Below are 14,034 nucleotides of genomic sequence, written 5' to 3'. Positions count from 1 at the left end.
AGTTAAGTTTGGCTCGCGTCGTCGAGTTGACTTTTTGATCGCAATGCGTTGACTGGCGTTGACCTAGGGTTATGCGTTGACCTTAGGGTTTCGGTCATCATACATTGACCTTTCGATCGCAACGCGTTGACCGGCGTTGACCTTAGGGTTTCGGTCGTCATATATTGACTTTTCGATCGCAACGCGTTGACTGGCGTTGACCTAGGGTTACGCGTTGACCGGCGTTGACCTTAGGATTTCGGTCGTCATACATTGACCTTTCGATCGCAACGAGTTGACTGGCGTTGACCTAGGGTTACGCGTTGACCGGCGTTGACCTTAGGGTTTCGGTCGTCATATATTGACTTTTCGATCGCAATGCGTTGACTGGCATTGACCTAGGGTTACGCGTTGACCGGCGTTGACCCAAGGGTTTTGAATCGTCCGGTGTTGATTAGTGTGGATTTTGTCGAAACACCCAACAACCGGTGAAAAATGGGCGAATTTGGGCTTGAAAAGGGCATTTATAGGCATATGGGGACCAACCGAAGACCGAGACACCCGTGGGTGTCTCAACCTTGGCCGAGACACCCTTGGGTGTCTCGGCCAAGGCCGAGACACCTAGGGGTGTCTTGGTTTTGGCCGAGACACCTAGGGGTGTCTCGGTTTTGGCCGAGACACCCTAGGGTGTCTCGGTTCAAAAACCGAGACATCCCCCCCTTCTTTCTTTCTTTTTTTTTTGTTTGTTTCCTTTTTTGTTTTCCCCCTCTTTCCAAAATTTCAAATAGACTACTTTTCCCCCTAAACATCTTCTTCATCTTACCCAAACTCTTCTTCCAAACCCATAACTTCTTCTCTTCAAGAGTTCTAAAACCCTTCAAACTCTTGCTCTTTAAAACCCTAAACCTCTCAAAAGAAATTCGGATTTTTATCTTCTTCATTGGCCGAAAATTTTCCCCTCTCAAAGCTAGGGTTTGTTGCATCTTCAAGTTCAAGACTCGGACTTTGAATTGGGTTTTCAAGCTCTTGATTTGGGTAAGCTTCTCTCCAAGAATCCTCTTTGTATGCTTGCTTTTGATTCAAGAATCTATAGATTTTGTAAGAAGGATTGAAACTTTATTCTTGTAGTGTGGGTATGTAATCAAGAATTCATGAATTTGTATGCAAAGAATGTGGCTTTTTGCCCTCATGAATTAGGTATTGTGAAAAAGAATAAATCTTGAAGATGGGTTTTGAAAATAGCTGAAATTTTGAGGGGTTTTTATGCAAAATAAGGCTGAAATTTATAGGGGCCTTTATGCAAAATAGGACTGAAATTTTGAGGCTTGGATTTTATACCCATTTGGCCACAACTTTAAGGGGTGTTTGCATGCAAAGAATCAATATTGTTTGAGGGGTTTATTTGCAAAAATCAACCCAAAAAATGTAGAGGGGTTTATTTGCAAAAGGTCTAAAATTTTAGGGCTGAAATTCCAAAAGTTTAGACCACAAACCCATGACCAAAGTTTTGAGAAAGGTATGCGAAAACTAAACCAAAATTTATGGAGGGGTCTATTTGCAAAATTGGCTAAATTTTACAAAAGGGTTTATTTGTAAAATTAACCAAAATTGTGGGATATTGGGGGTGTTAGATGAACAAATATGATGATCATGATCCAATTCGAGCGTGTCCTTGACTAGAATTTAGCCTTGAACACGAGGGGTATTTTGGGTATTTCACCAAAATTTATTATGAGGGCTTACACTACAATATGAGCTCACTGTTTTGCATGCACGAAATTCGTAGGTTTAATTAGACCTTAACCAGAAAACCCTATTTATTTTATAGGATTTTAGTTAAAGTTCTTAATTTTCCTTTTAAATTTCAGGCGTGCAGATTTATGATTGTACTTGACCCGATTGATTTTTTTATTGCAGATTCTCCATGTCTCCGCATCGACGTCGACTTCATAGGAGTCGCTCTCTTTCGCAGCATAACGAGAGAGAAGTTCCCGCGGCGTCCCCTCCAGCGGCGTCCTCTTTCGGGGGTGAGCATTTATACCTTATATATCCCCGATTGATCCCTTCGCGGGTCATTCGGGAAGAACCGACATCCTCCTTCGCGGGGATCGAGGTTTCAGGAAATTCGTGGTTCCAGTATACCCTCGTTTGGCCCCTTCGCGGGTCATTCGGGAAGAACCGACATCCTCCTTCGCGGGGGTCGAGGTTTTCGGACTTGCTTTGCTTGGCCAATTCAAGTCTTCCGGCATATTGGGGCGATTCTGTGTCGTCTTATACCTTGTAGGTCGGTGTATGTCACCACGTTGTCTACGTGATGATGCATACCGTTCTTTCAGTGTAAGACACTTAAAATCGTCTCTCCAATTGCTCTGTGGATAATCTTATCTCGCTCTCTTGTGAGATGGATTTAACCCTTGTACAATTTATGGATAGTTTTCTGACTTTTACCCCTTGTTTTGCTGCAGTCGAGTTTCCAGCGGGCAGTCTTCCTCCTCATGCTGTCACTGGTTGTAGTGGGGAGGTTTTCTCTTCTATAGCCATCAGGCAGGCTATTGGTCTGCTTCCTCAATTTGATGGAAATCGTTCTGATGAATCCTGCCATTTGATACGAGACGGGGGACATCGTTCCTTACGCCAGCTGATCACGGATGCTCCTTTCACAGCAGACTCTATTTCTACTCAGGCTTTAGAGAGGCCTAGTTATTTGTTTGGAGACTCCGTTGAGGACCCGGCCAGGTTGACTTTTGAAGACGAGCATTGGCTGAATAATGATGATGGAGCTCTTCTTTATATTCCCTCCATCCCCCGTCAGCATTCCTTTACTCATTTGGAGGGGTAGGCTGTAGAACGTCGGATGTCCTGGAATCTCACAGAGGATAGCGATCGAGTTCACTGTGGATATATTTCCCATCATAAGACTCCAGGCTCTAATAGGCATCATTATATTCGCGGTCTTCGACCGGGGATTCTGGGTCTTGATACTGCACCCCCAGGCGAGGTATCAGCAGCTGCTCCTACTGTGAAGAACCGTCTGGCTGAACTTGGGAGAAAATTACCTCAACCAGAGTTCAGGTGTTTTGGTTGGGCTTACTCGCAACCCAAGGGATGGTGGACACGTATGACCGGTTACGTCTTGGGACGTTGGGAGAATGATCTGAAAAGCAGCGGTCTATACGCACCTATACGAGCCACTATGTATGGATTTCCGGTCAGCTGTCGCCACTTCTTAGCACTGTTAGAAACATATGTTCCCGATAGTAACACGTTTCTGACTTGCGGTGGAGAGTTAGGGTTGGCTCTGCATGAGATGCACTAAGTTTCCGGTCTTCCAATGGGGGATTGTCTGTACCAGGAGTATTTTCCCTCGAACCTGCAATTAGAGTGGTTGAAGAAGGATACTCCCGATATGTACGATACTCTCTGGGACCTCACATGCCATTATCATACCTCTCTGATCAAGGTTACCACTCAAGCAAAAAGGAAGAAGCAGATCAGCTTGAAGCAGTTCGCTGTTTATTTATTCCAGAATTTGGAGGGTAATCCAGGCGAGCTCATTCGTGAATTAGACGTTTTAACACCTTCCGCCACTAATGAGTTGATAGAAAAGGCCGAAGCTTGCTCCTACACGATTGTCAGTGCTGAGGGAGCTTTTCCTGCAGGGACCAAGTTCCGGACATTCCTTTGTCATGTACAGAAATCCATTGAGCCTAGGACCCTGTTAGTAGGCTATCTTGCCCTCTGGTTGAAGAAGTGTGTCGTTCCATATCAGTTTTCGGACGCCTTACCCCTCGAGGTGCTCTTCCCCACCGTTCAGCTAGCTTATGGGAGAGAGCTTTCCCTGCTTCCAGCCATGGTTGCTGGCATCCATTGCGGGCTTAGATATTTGGTCGATGGTTTTACGCAGGTGGGCCCTGAACCGTCGATCGAGCTTGTTTTTGTCAAGATCAAGCTTCCGTACACATACCTGATGGCGTGGCTTGTTCTTCATCGTCCTGACTTGATGTCGGCGCCTAGTATTGTTGATGTCCCCGTTCCTTTTGTGCAGTTGTTGGAAAAGAGTAGATGGCTCGAGAAAACGTTCACTGATGTATAGCGAGAGCTTCAAATTCATAAGAGTTGGGAGTTCTTCAAGTGTTTTCCTCACTTCTCGGGTCGTTATGATGATATGCTGATTGATGAGGAGAAACCCAGGACTGGTCGGACTTCTCTTGACGCTGGTTGTTTCCGTTGGTTGGTGAACATTCGCGTTGGGTATCTTGTTCTTCGGGTGAAGAATCATTGTCACATAGAGCCTTACCTTCCGTGCCGTTTCGCTCGCCAGTTTGGCTACGACCAACTATATGTTGGGAATCCGAGCCGTGGTTTGAAGACTGAGGGAGGACTTATTGACGGCGTTCGGGCATGGCTTTGGACTATGGTGGGCTGCACTGGAGCCTACTTTGCTCTTCCTTCATCTAAGCGCAATCCGTTGACTACTTTCCTCAGCTGCAAGTGGTTCCTTTCTACCAATGAGTTTATAGGTGTGAGGAGTCTTTCAGAGTTGGAGGCTGAGCACTTGGTTCGGGTCACTATCCAGGCTACCCGTAGGGCCGAGCTTTTGAAGAAGCAGGGGAAGAAGCCTGCCAAACCCTCTCTTTCGAGCAGAGACAGGATAGAGGATGATGAAGAGCTTCTTCCTACTGGCGATGAGGACGAGACTTCTGAGGAGGAATATGTGGACACAGATACTGACAAGGAAAAACCTAATGCAGGTTTGTCGGACTCTTTCTTTTCAGAATTAACTGATCTGGCTTTCTTTCGTTGGCATCAACGCCATATCCTTTCTAGATCGCAATTGGCTTTTCGACGACCAGAGCGAAAAGTCTTATTCACTTATCCTAACAAGATGACTCTTATCACTCCAGGAAGAATGAATGATGAGCATGAGTCACTCGCTTCTCGCTATGCGAGGTCCCGGTCTAGTGGCAAAGCTCCCGTACAGGTCGAGATGCGGACCAAGTTCATGCACGAGCGGCCTGTTGGCTCTGTGAGAGTTCGCACCCCGAAACGGAAGAAGACTGTTCATAAGCCCCATACTAGTCAGCATGCTCACAGGACAGAGTTGGGAAGCACTACTGGCGGGGAAGAGGGTAATGCCCATTGTCTTTATTGCTTTAAGATGATTCGCCTTTTGGGATTCACTAAACTTAATCATGTTTTATGTTCCAGAAAACCATGAAGAAGGCGAACTTCCACAGGATTCTGTATTCCCTGATTCTGATCGTTTGGATAGCTTCATGCAGCAGATGTGTGATGCCATTCACGATGAGCCCATGGATGTTAACATGAACATCGATACTGAGCAGGTTAATAGTGTTGAGCCCACAATTCTATGCTCAGGTATATCTAAATCCGATGATACCCTACTCGAGTAGCACTTGGAAGAGTTAGGGAATTCAGGATTCATTATTTCCATGCTTTGCTTTCTTCCAGATAACTTGAAGAATTCAAACACGGATGTCAGGGAAAAGGAATCTTCTGCCCCTACTGCCGGTACATCTAAGCTTTTCCTTCTTTCCACATTTTTTGTATATACCCAACACTTAAATCATTCTACAGGAACCGTATTAGAGAGATCAGTTGAGGATGAGTCCTTTCACGATATAGGTCTTGAGGAACAAGGGTATGTCTCAGCACCAAGTTTTTCAGGATCCGACGTTAGACTATTGGTCGATATGCTGGCTGAGCAGGCCACCAAAGAGGCTGCAAGACCACCCTTTGAGAGTAATTCGTCCGCAGGTATATATCTAATTCCCTTCATTTTGCCCGATCTATTATTTGACTGATAAAGAATTATCATCACAGTACCAGTCACTGGGACTGATTCAGTCGTGATTCCCGGTGTCTCTAGTTTACCTGAGGGTAACGGCTCTGTAGGTATGTATATAATCTTCTTCACCGTAATCCTTTTCATTTGCCTGAATTTTTATTTGACTAATAGAGGAGTGTGATCATAGGACCAGCCATCATGACTGATACGACTACGGTCTTCAGCTCTGCAAGCTTGGCTAACGATGGTGTCTTTCCTCCAGCACCGAGAGGCATTACAGATTTACCTAGAGAGATTGATATACCCTCAACGACCACCTCTGCTATTATCTCGAAGCCTGTTAAGACTAGACTGACAGAACCAGCCATAGGACTTCAGCCTGTGGGGACCCCTACTGGTACTGGTAGCTTGCAATTTGCTTTTAAATTCTCTTATCATGTTCGATAATCTCTTACCTTCCCATACTATTGCTTGTAGGATCTCAATCATCTCTATATGAGCGTGTCCGCACCCTTTTGGTCGATACCGATCCCAACAAAGACATTTTTCGCACGGATCTCAGCCTTTTCACTGTCTTTTTTAACGGCATGATCGAGAAACTTCTTCATCGAGGATATTGTTTCGATCAGTTCAGGCGTTCCCTTTCTCGTTACATGACGATGATCAGGGAAGAAGGGTATCCAGAGTTGGCCGATTCCTTCACCGCCGATTTTACTGTTCTGGAGTCTGAGATCTGAGAGTTGGAGGAATTGAAGGCTAATGGAGCTTCTTCCTTCGTGTCCTCTCAGATGGAGCATAGGCTGGCACAGTGGCGCGACCTGAGATCTTACATCGGCAGCGAGCTTCAGTCACATGAGAATTCTGTTGCGCAGCTGATGGCTACTCTAGCGAGGAAGGATACAGATAGAGCCGAGTTACTCAGTTCTTTGGATTCCAACCGCGAGGAAGTGGACAAGTTGAAGAAGGCCTTGAAGCACGCCGAGGAGTCCGGTGCTATCATTGCAGAAGAACTGGCTGGATTAGAGAGTTCTCGTGGACATGCACTCGAGAGGCTAGGATCTACACAGGAGAGATTGATGAAGCTGAAGAATAAAGCCGTGAAGATCTTGAGCAGTTCTGAAGAATCTGTTCGAGCTGATCTGCAGGCAGAACTTGAGCAGAGTTATGCAGATAGGCTTTCTAATTTAGAATCTCATGTTCTTAACCGCCAACTGCCTTCGGGCTAATGAGATTTTTATTATATGCTTTGACTTGATCTATTAGTAGAGACTCAGTATTTGACTCCATTATGATATTTCTTTATGAACCCGACGGTCATAAAACTTACAGGATTTTTGGCAAACCCCCCAGCCCTCAACGGGTTTGATATGCCTTTACCGATTACCGTTTGAATCGGGCTAGCATGTGAATTTTAAAATCCGTCTCACATGTAACGTTGTGCTAAGAGTATTAATTCACTTAGACTTGATGCTATGATTTTGAATACATAGACTTTACCATTTCTTATGGGAAAAGGTACCCCGCAACGCGTGTTAGGCGATGACTTATCCCTTCTTAGGATTCGGGATAAACTTCCCCAGACTCAGACTCTGGTGTCTTTTTCAATCGGCGAAAGACTAAACCGACAATGTGTGTTAGACATAGACTTTAGGATTTTTGGCAAACCCCCAGCCTTCAACGGGTTTGATGTGCCTTTACCGATTACCGTTTGAATCGGGCTAGTATGTGAATTATTAAAACCCGTTTCACATGTAACGTTGTGCTAAGAGTATTAATTCACTTAGACTTTGTGCTATGATTTTGAATACATAGACTTCACCATTTCTTATGGGAAAAGGTACCCAGCAACGCGTGTTAGGCGATGACTTATCCCTTCTTAGGATTCAGGATAAACTTCCCCAAATTTAAACTCTGGTGTCTTTTTCAATCGGTGAAAGACTAAACTGGCAACGCGTATTAGGCGTAGGCTTATCTCTATTTAGGAGTTGAGATAAAATTCCCCATGCATGAAGTGCACGGATTGGAAGTTAGGAATTGTGTCTTTTCTCAGAGTAAAGACGAGCTGGAGAATGGAAGAGAAAGAATTTTATATTCTGTCTCCCTGTACTGAAGAGGAAGAATTTTATATTCTATCTACAGTTGGAAAGGAAACTCAACGTGGGATCTCCACCCCCAGAATCCGAAAAGATGAAACTAAGAGTGGGATCTCCACTCCGAGAATCGGAAAGATTCAAACAACCCTAACTTTTATGGGATTGGTTGCTTGATCCAAAAGAGTTCTTCATTTATTGAAGGAAAATTCCAATTTCCTAACTTTTATAGGTTTGGTGGAAAAAGGAACAAAGACAGACTTTCGTTTATCGAAAAGGAATGACTCAGTCTTAGTCCTAACTATCCATAGGTTTGACTAAGTGAGATTGGGAACAATCCTAACTTTTATAGGTTTGATTGTTCGAATTGAAAGTGGATCTCTCGTTCATGGAAGGAATCGAGAGAGGAATTTGGCTTTGGCCCTAACTTTTATAGGTTTGACCTGAAAGCAAAGAGAGTGGAATACAGGCAGCAATGAGAATACCAACTCGTACTATCACTCAAAGGAGGACTTCAATGCTAAGCGATTAGGACTTAACATGTTGAGTTTGAGAACTACCAATGACTGGCGGATAGAAATCTTGGTGGATCCACAGTCAATTGATTTGATCAGTGGATGGTTTTGCGAGGAAGGATTAATCTGTCAAAGGATTGAATCTCGTCTCGCAAAAGAAGACATTCTGACATTCAGAACTTAAGTGTGGATCTCTTATTTATCACTTTTACAGTGATTGGGTTATCCCTAAGAATATCACATGTGGTATTCTTCCGGGAACTTCCCGATACATTGATTATCTTGAAGATACTAAGGATAGTATTTTTTCAGGAATTTTTCGTTTATCGGCATCATGAGCCGATCACCATCCTTAGTTACCAGTCGATATGCACCACTCGAGTAGACTGTCTCTACTATGAATGGCCCTTCCCATTTGGGTTCAAATTTACCTTTCTTCTTGGAGTTAAGGATCATGGGTCGTCTCTCAGTTAAGACCAAATCTCCTTCTTTAAAACTTCGTTGTCGAACCTTCTTGTCGAAAGCCCGGAGCTTCTAAGCGCTTTTCGTCGAGCATCTCGAGTTCTTCGAGACGTTTCTGATGTTGTTCTTCGGTCGTCATCTGGGTTGCGAGAGCGATTCGAAGAGATGGAATTTGCATTTCCAATGGAAGAACGGCTTCACATCCGTATACCAAAGAATACGGGGTCGCTCCCGTCAGTATACGTACCGTGGTACGATAGGCCCATAGAGCCGCACCAAGTTTGTCATCCCAATCTCGTTTATTAGTTTTCACGAGTTTTGACAAAAGCTTTATGATCGTTTTATTGAAGGCTTCAGCCAATCCATTCGCTGTGGGATTATAAGCTGTCGACGAAATGTCTTGAATTTTGAATTTCTCGCAAAATCTGATGAAGGCATTACTGACAAATTGAGGACCGTTGTCATGTATGATTCGTCTTGGGACACCATGCCGGTAGATAATATGGTGTTTGATGAACGCAATTACGTTACTGGTCTTAACTTCTCTGAGTGGAATCGCTTCAGCCCATTTGGAGAAGTAGTCAGTAATTGCCAGGATGAATCAATCACCTTTGACTAACGGGGGATTTATAGGACCAACAATGTCCATTCCCCAGGTCTCAAACGGCCATGATGTAACCGAAGGATGCAGATGCTCCGGAGGTTGGTGCATATAATTCGAGTGTATCTGACACGCATGACACTTTCGAGCATACGCGACTGCGTCACTCATCATAAGAGGCTAAAAATATCTCATTCTTCTGATGCGGTCATAAAGTTTGGGACCGGGTTGGTGTGCACCACACTCTCCTTCGTGTGCCTCTTTAAGGACTTCTTCGGCTTCTTTAGTCGATAAGCAACGTGCTAGCAATCCATCGTACCCCCTGCGGTATAGCGTTCGATTCTCCGTATTATAGTAGAATCTTGGTGCTCTTCGTCGGATTGAATCCCTCTCTTTCACATCTTTTGGTAAGATTCCATGCAAGACGTAATCGATGATGGGGAAACGCAAATCTCGGGGTTCGAACTCGACTTGAGTTGAGTATGTTTCCTTAATTTCTTCTTCTTTGTCATCTTCATCGTAGATTGGCACTAAGAGTTGATGAGTTCTTACCGTAACAAACTGCTCTGTTCCGGGAGGCTGCGCCAGAGATACGGCTAATGCTGCTAATGCATCTGCGTAGGTGTTCTGTAACCGTGGAACGTGTTCGATGAAGAATCCTTCGAATGATTCTGCTATCTCCATTGCCATCTTATGATATGGTATTAAATCCTGACTTCGGACTTCATACTCCCCTTGAACTTGCTTAACTATTAGTTGAGAATCACCGAAAGCTTCAAGATACTCAACCCCCAGTTCTTTAGCGAAATTGAGTCCTATGAGTAGCGCGTTATATTCGGCCATATTATTCGAACATGGCTCGGTTAACGAGTAGGCTCGAGGCATCACATGTTTTCCTAGAGAAACTAAGACGACTCCAACTCCAGAAGAAATCTTAGAACATCCGGGCGTGTTTGCTACATTAGCTGCTCGGGAAGCGCCATCGAAATACAAACGCCATACTTGTTGGTGTGAAGTTGCGTTGACTTCGTGGGTTTCATCGGGTAGATCTTTATATATCTCGGCGGTATCCGTAGTTGGATTAGCTGCCAGAAGGTCACAGATGGCCTGTCCTTTTACTGACTTCTGTTGTTTAAAATGCAAGTCGTATTGGGACAAGAGCAAGGCCCATTTTGCTAAACGCCAATTCATGAAAGCTGGCTACGTCATGAATACCCGAACTGGGTTAACCTTGGAGATAACATAAATAGTCTGTCCTACTAGGTAATGCCGCATCTTTTGAACTACGAATACCAAGGCGAGATATTCCCTTTCAATCATGGGATACCGAGATTCAGCGCCTACTAAGGTCCAACTTAGATAATATACTGCCTGCTCATGACCGTTATCGTCATCGTGTGCAAGTAATGCACTTAATGAATGGCTCGTCGCCTTGACATAAATCAAGAACAGTTTGCCTGATTTCGGTGCAACGAGTACAGGAGGTTTTGAGAGATATTCTTTAATACTCTCGAATGCCTTTTGATAAGCATCGTCCCATACGAACGATACGCCCTTCTTTGTGAGTTTGGAGAATGGTTGACATTTTCCTGAGAGGTTCGAGATGAACCGACGGATATAAGCCAACCGCCCTTGCAATCCTCTGAGCTCTTTAAGGTTTCTCGGAGGTTGTAACTCATTAATTGCCTTTACTTTATCAGGGTTGATGTGAATCCCTTTGGTAGTGACGACGAATCCAAGGAATTTACCACTGGACATTCCGAGGAAAGATTTGGTAGGATTCATTTTCAATTGATGTGTCCGCATCAGATCGAACATGGTCTTCAAGTCTTTGATGTGATCATTCTTGTCACGACTTTTTACGACTAGATCGTCCACGTAGCATTCGACAGTTTTCTGGAGATGCTCCTGAAAAATCTTCGACATGGCTCTCTGATATGTGGCACCTGCATTTTTTAAACCGAATGGCATGACCGTGTAGTAGAAAACGCCGAGGGGTGTTCTAAACGCGGTATGCTTTTCATCATCTGGATGCATCTTTATTTGATTATAACCAGAAAACCCATCCATGAAAGACATCCTCTCGAACCCACACGTATTGTCGATGATGACATCTGTGATGGGAAGGGGAAAATCATCTTTTGGGCAGGCAGCGTTGAGGTCTCTAAAGTCGATACAAACCCTAATTTTCCCATTTTTCTTAAGAACCGGTCGGGATGTTGTTCTTCCCTAACAAAGCCCGAGTCGATAAGCTTTTTCACCTCGGCCTCGATTGCCTCCATCATCTGCGGACGAAACCGTCTTTGTTATTATTTAATAGGTTTGACATCCGGCTTAATATTAAGACGATGCACTGCTACATTTGGGTCGAGTCCTAGCATATCTTCATAATTCCAGGCGAACACATTGATGTACTCCCTGATAAGAGAGATTAACTCTTCTTTCTCTTCCGGCGGGAGGCTGTCGCTAATGAATATCGGCTTCGGATTTTCCTCGCTTCCCATATTCACTTGGGCCACCTGATCCTCGGTAGGAGGTTCTCTTTGTTCAAACCTATCGCCGTACTGCATGTTTAGGTAATGAACCCAAGGATCTTCCCAAGTCGGCATCTGATCGTCTTCCTCTATTGCGGCAGGATAACATCAACTTTTTGAACATTTCACCAATACTAGTGTCGGAATCCCAAGCTGAAGAATCAGAAGAATATCTGTTTTTAGCTTTGTTAGTAATTTGATCAATGACCTGCCAGCAACATTCATCATCGGATGAGGAGACATAACCTAAACCTCTTTTATGGCGATAATAATCATCGGGTTTTCCTTTTGGTACATAGATCATTCGAGGCGGAACTCGCGGACCTCGACCAAAGCAAAGACCTTCTCCGAGTGTGAAGTCATATCCATACTTCTCCATTAGATCGCGCACTTTTGTGTTATACCTAAATAGGTGAGGAGCAGGTTTATCATCATCGTCTTCCTCTTCCAAGAAGTGGTCGGGTATCAGAGATTCTCTTCCTTTACCGTAGACGACTTCCCTTCCACCCCTTTTTCATCATGCAAAATGATTGAAGTGGCATATACAAGTCAGGGTTGTCATACAATTCTTTAGTGATATTATCAAGACACATCGAGTACTCTAAATCATCGTTTATTGATAGTTCTTCGGCAAGTTGCCAGTTACAACTACTTTCCGATGATTCTTCATCATCAAGATTGATTACAATGGGTACAATGTCATCCAGTACAAAACCGCCATCATAATCAAACCCAGCTTCGGTATCAGCTTCATCTCCGTTGTCCGTTCCTTGGGCCGATGATTCAGTATCGGATTCGGCATCGTATAAAAGAGAATCGGTGAAATAGTTCTCCAATCCCTTAAACGGTTGCTTATCCGCGACCACCGTCTTGACTTTATTATTTGTGTCCACAAACTTGAGGCACTGATGAAGAGTTGACGGGACTATAAGATTACCGTGGATCCAAGGTCGACCCAACAGTAAGTTATAGGACGTTTCTGCGTCAATCACATAGCAGGTAACTTCTGATTTTAAATCCCCGATCTGGCATTTGATTCGAATCTTCCCCAAGGGTCTAGACCCGCTGGTGTTGAATCCGTAAATCGTAGTGCCAGTGGAGGCTAATTTACTCGTCGGGATTCCGAGATGATGCATCAATCGGAATGGCATGATGCTAACAGCAGAACCCGGATCAACTTGGATCCGGTTGACCATGCTGGAGCCAATGTGCCCGGTGAAGTACAAGGGCCGATCATGCTTCGAGTTCTTTGTTTGCATATCCTCTTTAGTGAAAGAGATGCATGGAAAATGATGCGCCGCGAGATAGCAGTGTTGAGCTGACGGTTCTGGTCCTCAATGTCATCCAGTACAAAACCGCCATCATAATCAAACCCAGCTTCGGTATCAGCTTCATCTCCGTTGTCCGTTCCTTGGGCCGATGATTCAGTATCGGATTCGGCATCGTATAAAAGAGAATCGGTGAAATAGTTCTCCAATCCCTTAAACGGTTGCTTATCCGCGACCACCGTCTTGACTTTATTATTTGTGTCCACAAACTTGAGGCACTGATGAAGAGTTGACGGGACTATAAGATTACCGTGGATCCAAGGTCGACCCAACAGTAAGTTATAGGATGTTTCCGCGTCAATCACGTAACAAGTGACTTCTGACTTTAAATCCCCGATCTGGCATCTTATCCGAATCTTTCCCAATGGTCTGGACCCACTGGTGTTGAATCCATAGATTGTAGTGCCCGTGGCAGCTAGCTTACTAGCCGGAATTCCGAGGTTATGCATCATCGGTGTGGCATGATGCTGACAGCGGAACCCGGATCGACTTGGATCCGGTTGACAACGCTGGAGCCAATATGCCCTGTGAAGTACAAGGGCCGATCATGTTTCGAGTTCTTCGTCTGCATGTCTTCTTTGGTAAAAGAAATGCAGGAAAAATGGTGTGCCGCGAGATTGCAGTGTTGAACCGACGGCTCTGGTTCTTCCGGAGATGGCTTGATCCTAGTCAGAAAAACTTCAGAATTGCTCAAAGCTTCTTGTAATGCTTCCCTC

This window comes from Asparagus officinalis, chromosome 6 (genome assembly GCF_001876935.1).
Source record: "Asparagus officinalis chromosome 6, Aspof.V1, whole genome shotgun sequence".
NCBI classification, from domain to species: Eukaryota; Viridiplantae; Streptophyta; class Magnoliopsida; order Asparagales; family Asparagaceae; genus Asparagus; species Asparagus officinalis.
The sequence above is the reverse complement of the archived record's forward strand: the minus strand, read 5'-3'. Positions refer to the sequence as shown.